Below are 7,470 nucleotides of genomic sequence, written 5' to 3'. Positions count from 1 at the left end.
CTTGGTTTAAATTTGATGGTGGCCATAATTTTAGGAATTCATCCGTTTCTTTTAGGTTTTCAAATTTAAAGGAGTATAGATTTTTAAAGTATTCCCTTACAATGTTTTGGATTTTTTTTCATGTATGTTTTGATGTTTCCCATTTGATCTCTGATTTTGTTAATTTAGATTTGCTCTTTCTTTCATTTGGTGAACTGGGCTAAGGGTCTGTCTATCTTGTTTAACTTTTCAAAGAGCCAGCTATTAGATTCATTAATTTTTGTACTCTTTTTTTCTATTTCATTAATTTCTGCTCTGAATTTTGTTATTTCTTCTCATCTACTAGATTTGGGGTTTGTTTTCTCCAGCCTTTCTGGAGTCTTGAGTTGTATTGTTAAGTCATTTACATGTGCTGTTTATGATTTTTTTTAATGTTGGCACTAAGAGCTATTAACTTACCTCTTAGGGCTGCTTTTAGGGTATCTCCCAGAGGTTTTGTTGTATTTTGTTCTTGTTTTCATTTTGTTCCAAGAATACTTTTGTTTCTTTTTTTGTATTTGTTGAGATTTGTTTTGTGCTCCAAAATGTGGTCAATTTTAGAATAACTTGCATGAGCTGCTGAGTGGGTGAGTGGAATTTTCTGTATATATCTGTTAGGTACATTTCATATACTATGCCATTAAATTCAGATGTCTCTGTTTATTCTTTGTCCATTTCACCTGTCTATTGAAGAAAGTGGGGTATTAAAGTTGCCCACTATCACTGAGTTGGTGCCAATCTCTTTTTTATCATCCTGGACTACTGATTTTATGAAACAGAGTGCTCCAGAGTTTGGTGCATGAATGTTCATGACTGTCATATCTTCTTGGTCAATTTTTCCTCTTTTTAAAATGTTATCTCTTCTGACGAGTTTTAATTGAAGGTCTATTATGTCAGATATTAAAATTGCAGCACCTGCTTGCTTTTTATGGCCTTTGCTTGAAATAATATTTTTCCGTTCTTTCACTCTAAAATATTTGTCTGTCCTTGAAGATGAGATGGGTTTTATTTCTTGATCCATTGCACCAGCCTGTGTCCTTTGCAGGCAAGTTGAGGCAATTGATATTTAGTGTTAATGTTGAAAAGTGTGGATTGTGTATGGTCAACTTTGTGTTTGTGGCCCTATTTTGTGTTTCCATTGATATGCCTTTCTTTATTACCTTTCTGTAACCTGTTGGGCATACTCATTCCTTTCTCTGTAGTGCTGGTTTGGAAGAGATGAATTCCTTCTGCCTATTTGTGTTACAGAAAATTTTCTGTTGCCCTTCAACCTTGATAGATAGTTTTGCTGGATAAAGTGTTTGGGGTTTGCATCCACAGTTGTTTAGAACTTGGACTACTTTGTTCCAGGCTCTTCTGCCTTTCATAGTTTGCATTGAAAAGTCACCTGTTGTTCTGATGGGTTTTCCTTTATATGTAACTTGTTTTTATCTAGCAGCTTTCAGTACCCTCCCTTTGTTTTGTACATTTAATGTTTTTACTATGATATGTCCTGGGGACTTTGTTTTCTGATCATGTCTTAATTGTATCCTCTGTGCTTCTTGAATCTCTATAGGTATATCTTTCCTTAGTTCAGGGGAATTTTCTTCTATAATCTTATTGAAGATCTGTTTGATGCCATTGGTTTGATTTTCTTCTTCCTGTATGCATATGATATATAGATTTGGTCATTTCCTCTTGTCCCACATTTCCTGAGTATTTCATTCCTGTGGGTTTGTTTGTTTGATTATTAGTTTGTTAATTTTGCATAGGCTTTGCTTAAGGAGTCCTGATCTTCAACTTTTCCTGCAGTCTTGATATTCTGTTTTCCATTTCATTCATTCTGCTTGTGAGACTTTCTCCTGTTGTTTCTATTTGGTTTATTAAGTCTTTCAGGCCTGTGATCCTTTCCATTTGTGTTTTCTTCACTATGCCTATCTGTGTAGAGAATTCACTTTTCAAATTATGAATTGTTTTAGATATTTCATTAAGGCTTATATTTCTATATTCTTGAGCTTCTGTCAAGAATATAGAATATAGAGCTTCTGTCTTTTCTCTGAGTTCATTGAGTTGTTTGCGTTTTCTTATAATTCTGTGATCATGTTTATGATTGTTCTTTTAAGCTCTGTGTCCTGGTGTTCTATAGGGTGGTTCTCAATGTTCTGCCTTTCTGTAGGACTCATGGGTTTTGTAGGGGACATATTTTTTTTTTTTTTTTTTTTTTTTTTTTTTCTATATAATTTGTGTTTTGGTGTTGTCTGGGCACATGGATACTTGTCTTTGGTAATGTGAATGGAAATTTCTATTCTGCTTTTGTTTAATTTAACATTGGTTCAGCATCCTGGCTGAGCAGACCTGTCTGCCTGATCTCAAGGCTGGGAATTTGGTGGTAAGGGGGCTGCCTGGGTGAGAATTTAGGGATCTAAGGTAGGATGAGTGGCTAATCTGGTTTGGGAAGGTAGTCCTGGGATTTGGGTTTCAGGAACCAGATCCGGCCTGTGAGAGAGGCTTTCAGGGACAGTGATGAGAAGAATGGGATAGCTAGACCTCCTGTGGAGAATCTATACACTAAATTTTTAATTCATTGAAATTGAACATTTTCACCTCAGAAGAATTTCCAAATGTCTTCACTTGAAATATACACACATCTAGCCTGATTTCAGTTTATTTTTCTTGGGTAATTATCACATGAACAAATAATAAAATATAATTCTTTAACATTCTACTGTCTGAAGCCTCTGAAATGCCCCCTATTGGAAAATTATCTGCAATTTGAAGAACTTGTATTTCTTAACTGGTAATAGTGCTCAAAATTTTGTCTCTCACTGTTGAATCCAATGATACTTGAATCCAACACTGAGTATGTCATGTCTATTTTAGTAAAAACAATTTGCATTATACACTTGAATACTTTACATATATTTATATGTATATATATAGTGATATGAATCATATTTATTTATACCACAGGAATCAAAACCGTGTTGTTCAGAACTAACAGTTATCACTTACCAATTGTGGACATAGCCTCAAAGTAAATTGAGTTTCTTACTATGACATATGTTCCATTATATTTTCTGTCTCAAATTTCAGAAAAAAATATTGGAAAGGGAATGGGATATTCCAATCAATACACAGTAGTCCAGTCTGGGTAGACTCCTGTTTTCTAATAACCAAATAATAAAAATATCACCCTCTGTATGAGTAGAGAATGCACACTGAATTTTCTCTTATCTATTTTAATACAAGGTGGTATGTTCACAGCTAACATCAACTACTTAGAGAATGTGGTAAAGTTTGGGAAGTAAGAAGGGGAAGAAATAATTGTACTCTGAGCATCGAATTTTAAACTTCTATTGAAAATGGGAAAAAAAAAAAAGACTACATGGAGAGTAAAATTGAAAAACAACGAACAGCTCTGTGTTCTTAAAAACTGAGTACAGCTGGGCATGGTAGCACAAGCCTTTAATCCCAGCACTTGGAGGCAGATGCAGGCAGATCTCAGTGAGTTCAAGGCCAGCAGGATCTACATAGTGAGTTTCAGGACAGCTGGGGCTACAGTGAGACCCTGTCTCAAAAAGATAAAAAAAAAAAAAAAAAAAAAAAAGAAAAAAAAAAGAAAAAAAAAAGAGTACAGACAAATTAATACACATTCCTTCTTTTCAATTTTCAAGGAATGTTGTCTTGAAAATTAAAATTCAATTTAATGAGGGTATAGAAATTCCTGTGGGTTATTTATCATACTTTTTTGTGTCTGAATATTTATTCAGGAAGAAATTACATCAATTAATGTACCACAGGATATATTTGGCTGTTCATTCATCAAAGTACAAAAATTAAAATAACTAATTTATACTGTACCATGTAGAAATTTTAATCGACCACCATTAAGATCTGTGCAGTCTACAAAGAACACTAATCAAAAATAAAATGGTATATATTTGTTGTTAAATGTTATATATATTTGATATAATAGCCCTTCTAAAATTTAGCTATACTTTTCACATTACATAAAAAAGAGCACCATATAGTATATTTTCTTGTCAAAAATACTGGAAAAATCTTGGAAATTCAAATAATTTCACATAAAAATATGGCGAATTTTCATTAAGATCTTTGTTTATTTTTCCTGATGATAAATGCAGTGAGTAACCACATTTAAGTTTAGAATACTCAAAAAAACATTTTACAAAGTTCATATTATTTTAACTTTTAAGGAATTTCATACATGAAAAATAAATTTATTTTCTTTCCACACCACCAATTGAATTAAAACAACACAGCTTGCTACTTCAACCAAAAGCTATGTTTTTACTTAACCCCTTCTTAACAGCTCAATCGGTCACGAGCAAAAGGACGACTGAGCACTTTTAAAAGGGAGAGAAACTACATTTTAAAATTTTATTTTAATTGAATATTTGTGGTTTTCACACCATACAATTTGGTTTTATCTATATCCCCTTCCTTATCCACACCTTCCAGCACTGTCCCCACCCAATTTACTGTACTGTCTTATATAAAGAACATGGCCTAGAGAGCCTTATTTGTGTCCCCAAATGTCCTTCAGCATGGGTCTATTCACTGGGCCCACCAAGAATCCCATTCCTGAAAAATATTGCCTTTTTCTGTCACAGCAGCTATCAATTGCCAAATGTTCCTCAGGTTGGGTTGGAATTTCTTAGCCTTATGCAGGAGAACTGTTATTTTCATCTTTTCCTGCCTCCGTTCCCTCCCCGCCACAACTCTTCCAGTCACCCCAACTGTCTCTCAAATGTATGACTCATTTTCTTTTAATCATTATCTTTGAGCATATATATGTGTATGTTTAACCAGTGTTTCTTGGGATGCCATGTGTTTAAGGCTGCCACTTTGGATTGTATAAACTATTGGGGGCCTCATAATTAGAGAAAAGTGATTCTGCCTCTTTCAGAAGCCATTGATTGCCTGTAACCCTTCATCTATGGGTGGGACCTTTTGAAATTTCCACCATCCTCATTGGCACCTCACTAGTACTGTGATTTTGCATTATGTCAAACTGTGGCTCTCTGTGATTGTTTCTATCTGCTGCAATAAGAAGATTCTTTGATGAGGTGAGAGCTATACTTAGCAGAAGGTACAACGATAAGTATTGAGAATTAATTCCTATTTATCATTAGAAAAATACATGTAATGTATTACATCTGCTTAGTTATAAGTAAGGGTTGCATTTTTTACAGTCTCTTACATGATATAATATTTTCTGGATTAATGTACATTTAATAATAATCTCGGGAAATTAAGTCTTTTATGCAGAAACGGAAACAGTCAATTAAGAAAAGAGGATTTCTACCAAAAAGGAGAAAACTTTTGGCAGCTATACATCTGAGAAAGGGTTGATTTCTATCGTATATAAAGAACTGAAAATACCTCCTAAATATCAAGAAAACAAATGCCCAATCAAAAATGGCCCATGGAACTGGAAGTTCTCTAAAGAAGAAATACAAATGGATAATGAATACTTTTCAAAGTGTTCACTATCCCTATCCTTCAGGGAGAGGCAAATCATAGGTACCTTGGGATTCCATCTGAACCCAATTAGAGAGGCCTTTATCAAACAAGCAAATGTCAAAAAATAAATAGTAGAAGGGTGAGGGGAAACAGGAACACTTTTACACTGTTTCAGGGGAGTATAAACTGATACAATCACTAGGGAAATCAATTTGGAGATTCCTCTCAAAGCTAAAATTAGATCTCCCATATGACCCAGTTATACCATTTGAGGACATATACACAAATGATGCTATACACAATGATAGAAGTATCTACATGTCAATGTTCAGTGTTTCCCTATAAACAATAGGTATGGAAATTTAATCAGCCTAAGTTTTTCATCACCTGATTAATGGATAATGAAAATGTGGTATATTTGCACAATTGATTCTCTTTATAACTAAGGAAAACTGAAATTATGAAAGCTGCAGGAATGTGTATGGAAATGGAAACATTATGCTGAGATAACCCAGGACCAGAAAAAAAATGTTGACTATTATATGTGGATCATATCCTCGAATTTATTTTTGTTTTTACCTTGGAATGCCTATAGGGACCAGGAATGTGGAAAGGGAGGCCTAAAAGTGTATAGTAATAGAAGCCAGGTGAAATAAAAAAAGAAGAAGGGACGACCATGACAATGAGTTTTAAACAGAAAAGGAGGTGGACAGGTAGATGAGAGAGGGAGGTGAGAAGAGGTTAGTCAAAATTATGAACTCACTTAAAAATATTTTTAGAAAAGAATTTGAATGAGATGTATTCCATGAATAAATAGTTCTAATTCCAGAAGCTAGGGGTTACCAAATGAAAATGTCTGTGCCAGGTATCTGTCAGGAAGGCCACAGAGACCCTAAAACAGCATAGGCTGCTGTTCTTGTTCTTAACAGCCCACTTGCCACAGACAACATACTCCACGGCTGTAGAACATAGAAAAATCAAGCTGTAACTGAACTGAATATTCCCTTACTACTGGCTAGCAGACATAGTGTTAGACAGTCATGGGAAATTATTGGATTTGATGGACACTGGGAAAGAGGGAGCCACTGTTTTATTTGTGTAACCACTGCTGAATCCTACATGCCTCCAATGGATTATACTAAACCCTCTATAAAGCAACCCATGTGGGGTCATGGCTGAATTAACTGCTTCACAAAGAAAGAAAAAGACATGAATATGAGAAAGGGTCATGTAGAGAGGTGGGAGTGTGATGGGGCTGGAAGGAAGGAAAGAGGGTTAGTGATGTGAAGGTAGTCATAACACAAAATAAACAAGTGTGAGATTGTCACACAATAAATTTAATTAAGAAATATAAACAGTTAAATAAAGATGAAGAAGGAAAGAAAATTTGAAAGATTCATAGGTCAAACTATTCTGAATATAAAAAGTAAAATTGGTGTAAAAATGAAAGTTTCCTAACTTAGCATTTTCTTGTGAGCTAAACTTTTTTCTACCCCCAAAGTGTTTTTTGTCAAGACATTTTATCATAGCAACTAGGACAGGAATGATTGGTTAATATGGCAATAATAATTGTTAAATACAATGCATAATTTTGAAATACAAGTTAAGCCACCACATGTAATAATGTGTTTTGGTTCTGATTTTCTAAAATATGATAGAATAAGAAAATGTATTGTTTTATCATTAGTATAGTCATGTGTTGTGTAAGACTAATTTCACTACTGTTGTGCACACATAATAGTTGTCTGAAATGTTCTGTTTCTTAACAAGTCACACCCGATGTCAGATTAAAGTTCAATAGAAAGCTATTTAAATTACCAACAATATTCTTCAAATTGTCTACTGTACTTTGAAAATATCTGTTACCTTTGTGAATCTTACTTTAGAAAAGTTAATTTAATTTGGTGAAGGTAGGTTATAATTTATTAATTCATTTATGTATTCCAGATTTTGTTTTGATACAGGGTCTCACTGTGTCACCCTGAT

The 7,470-nt window shown here is 34.0% G+C and overlaps 1 non-coding gene across 1 annotated transcript; it reads right to left on the bottom strand.

Moving 5' to 3' along the window:
• Positions 1-4,244: 4,244 nt before the first annotated feature.
• LOC115070304 lies at positions 4,245-4,377 on the bottom strand. Its single transcript, XR_003849480.1, has one exon. It is a non-coding gene; the product is annotated as a small nucleolar RNA SNORA21 (small nucleolar RNA).
• Between the last annotated feature and the right edge of the window lie 3,093 nt (positions 4,378-7,470).

This window comes from Nannospalax galili, unplaced genomic scaffold, assembly GCF_000622305.1.
Source record: "Nannospalax galili isolate Female #2095 unplaced genomic scaffold, S.galili_v1.0 scaffold256, whole genome shotgun sequence".
Taxonomy (NCBI): domain Eukaryota; kingdom Metazoa; phylum Chordata; class Mammalia; order Rodentia; family Spalacidae; genus Nannospalax; species Nannospalax galili.
This window is presented reverse-complemented; position numbering and strand designations above follow the sequence as displayed.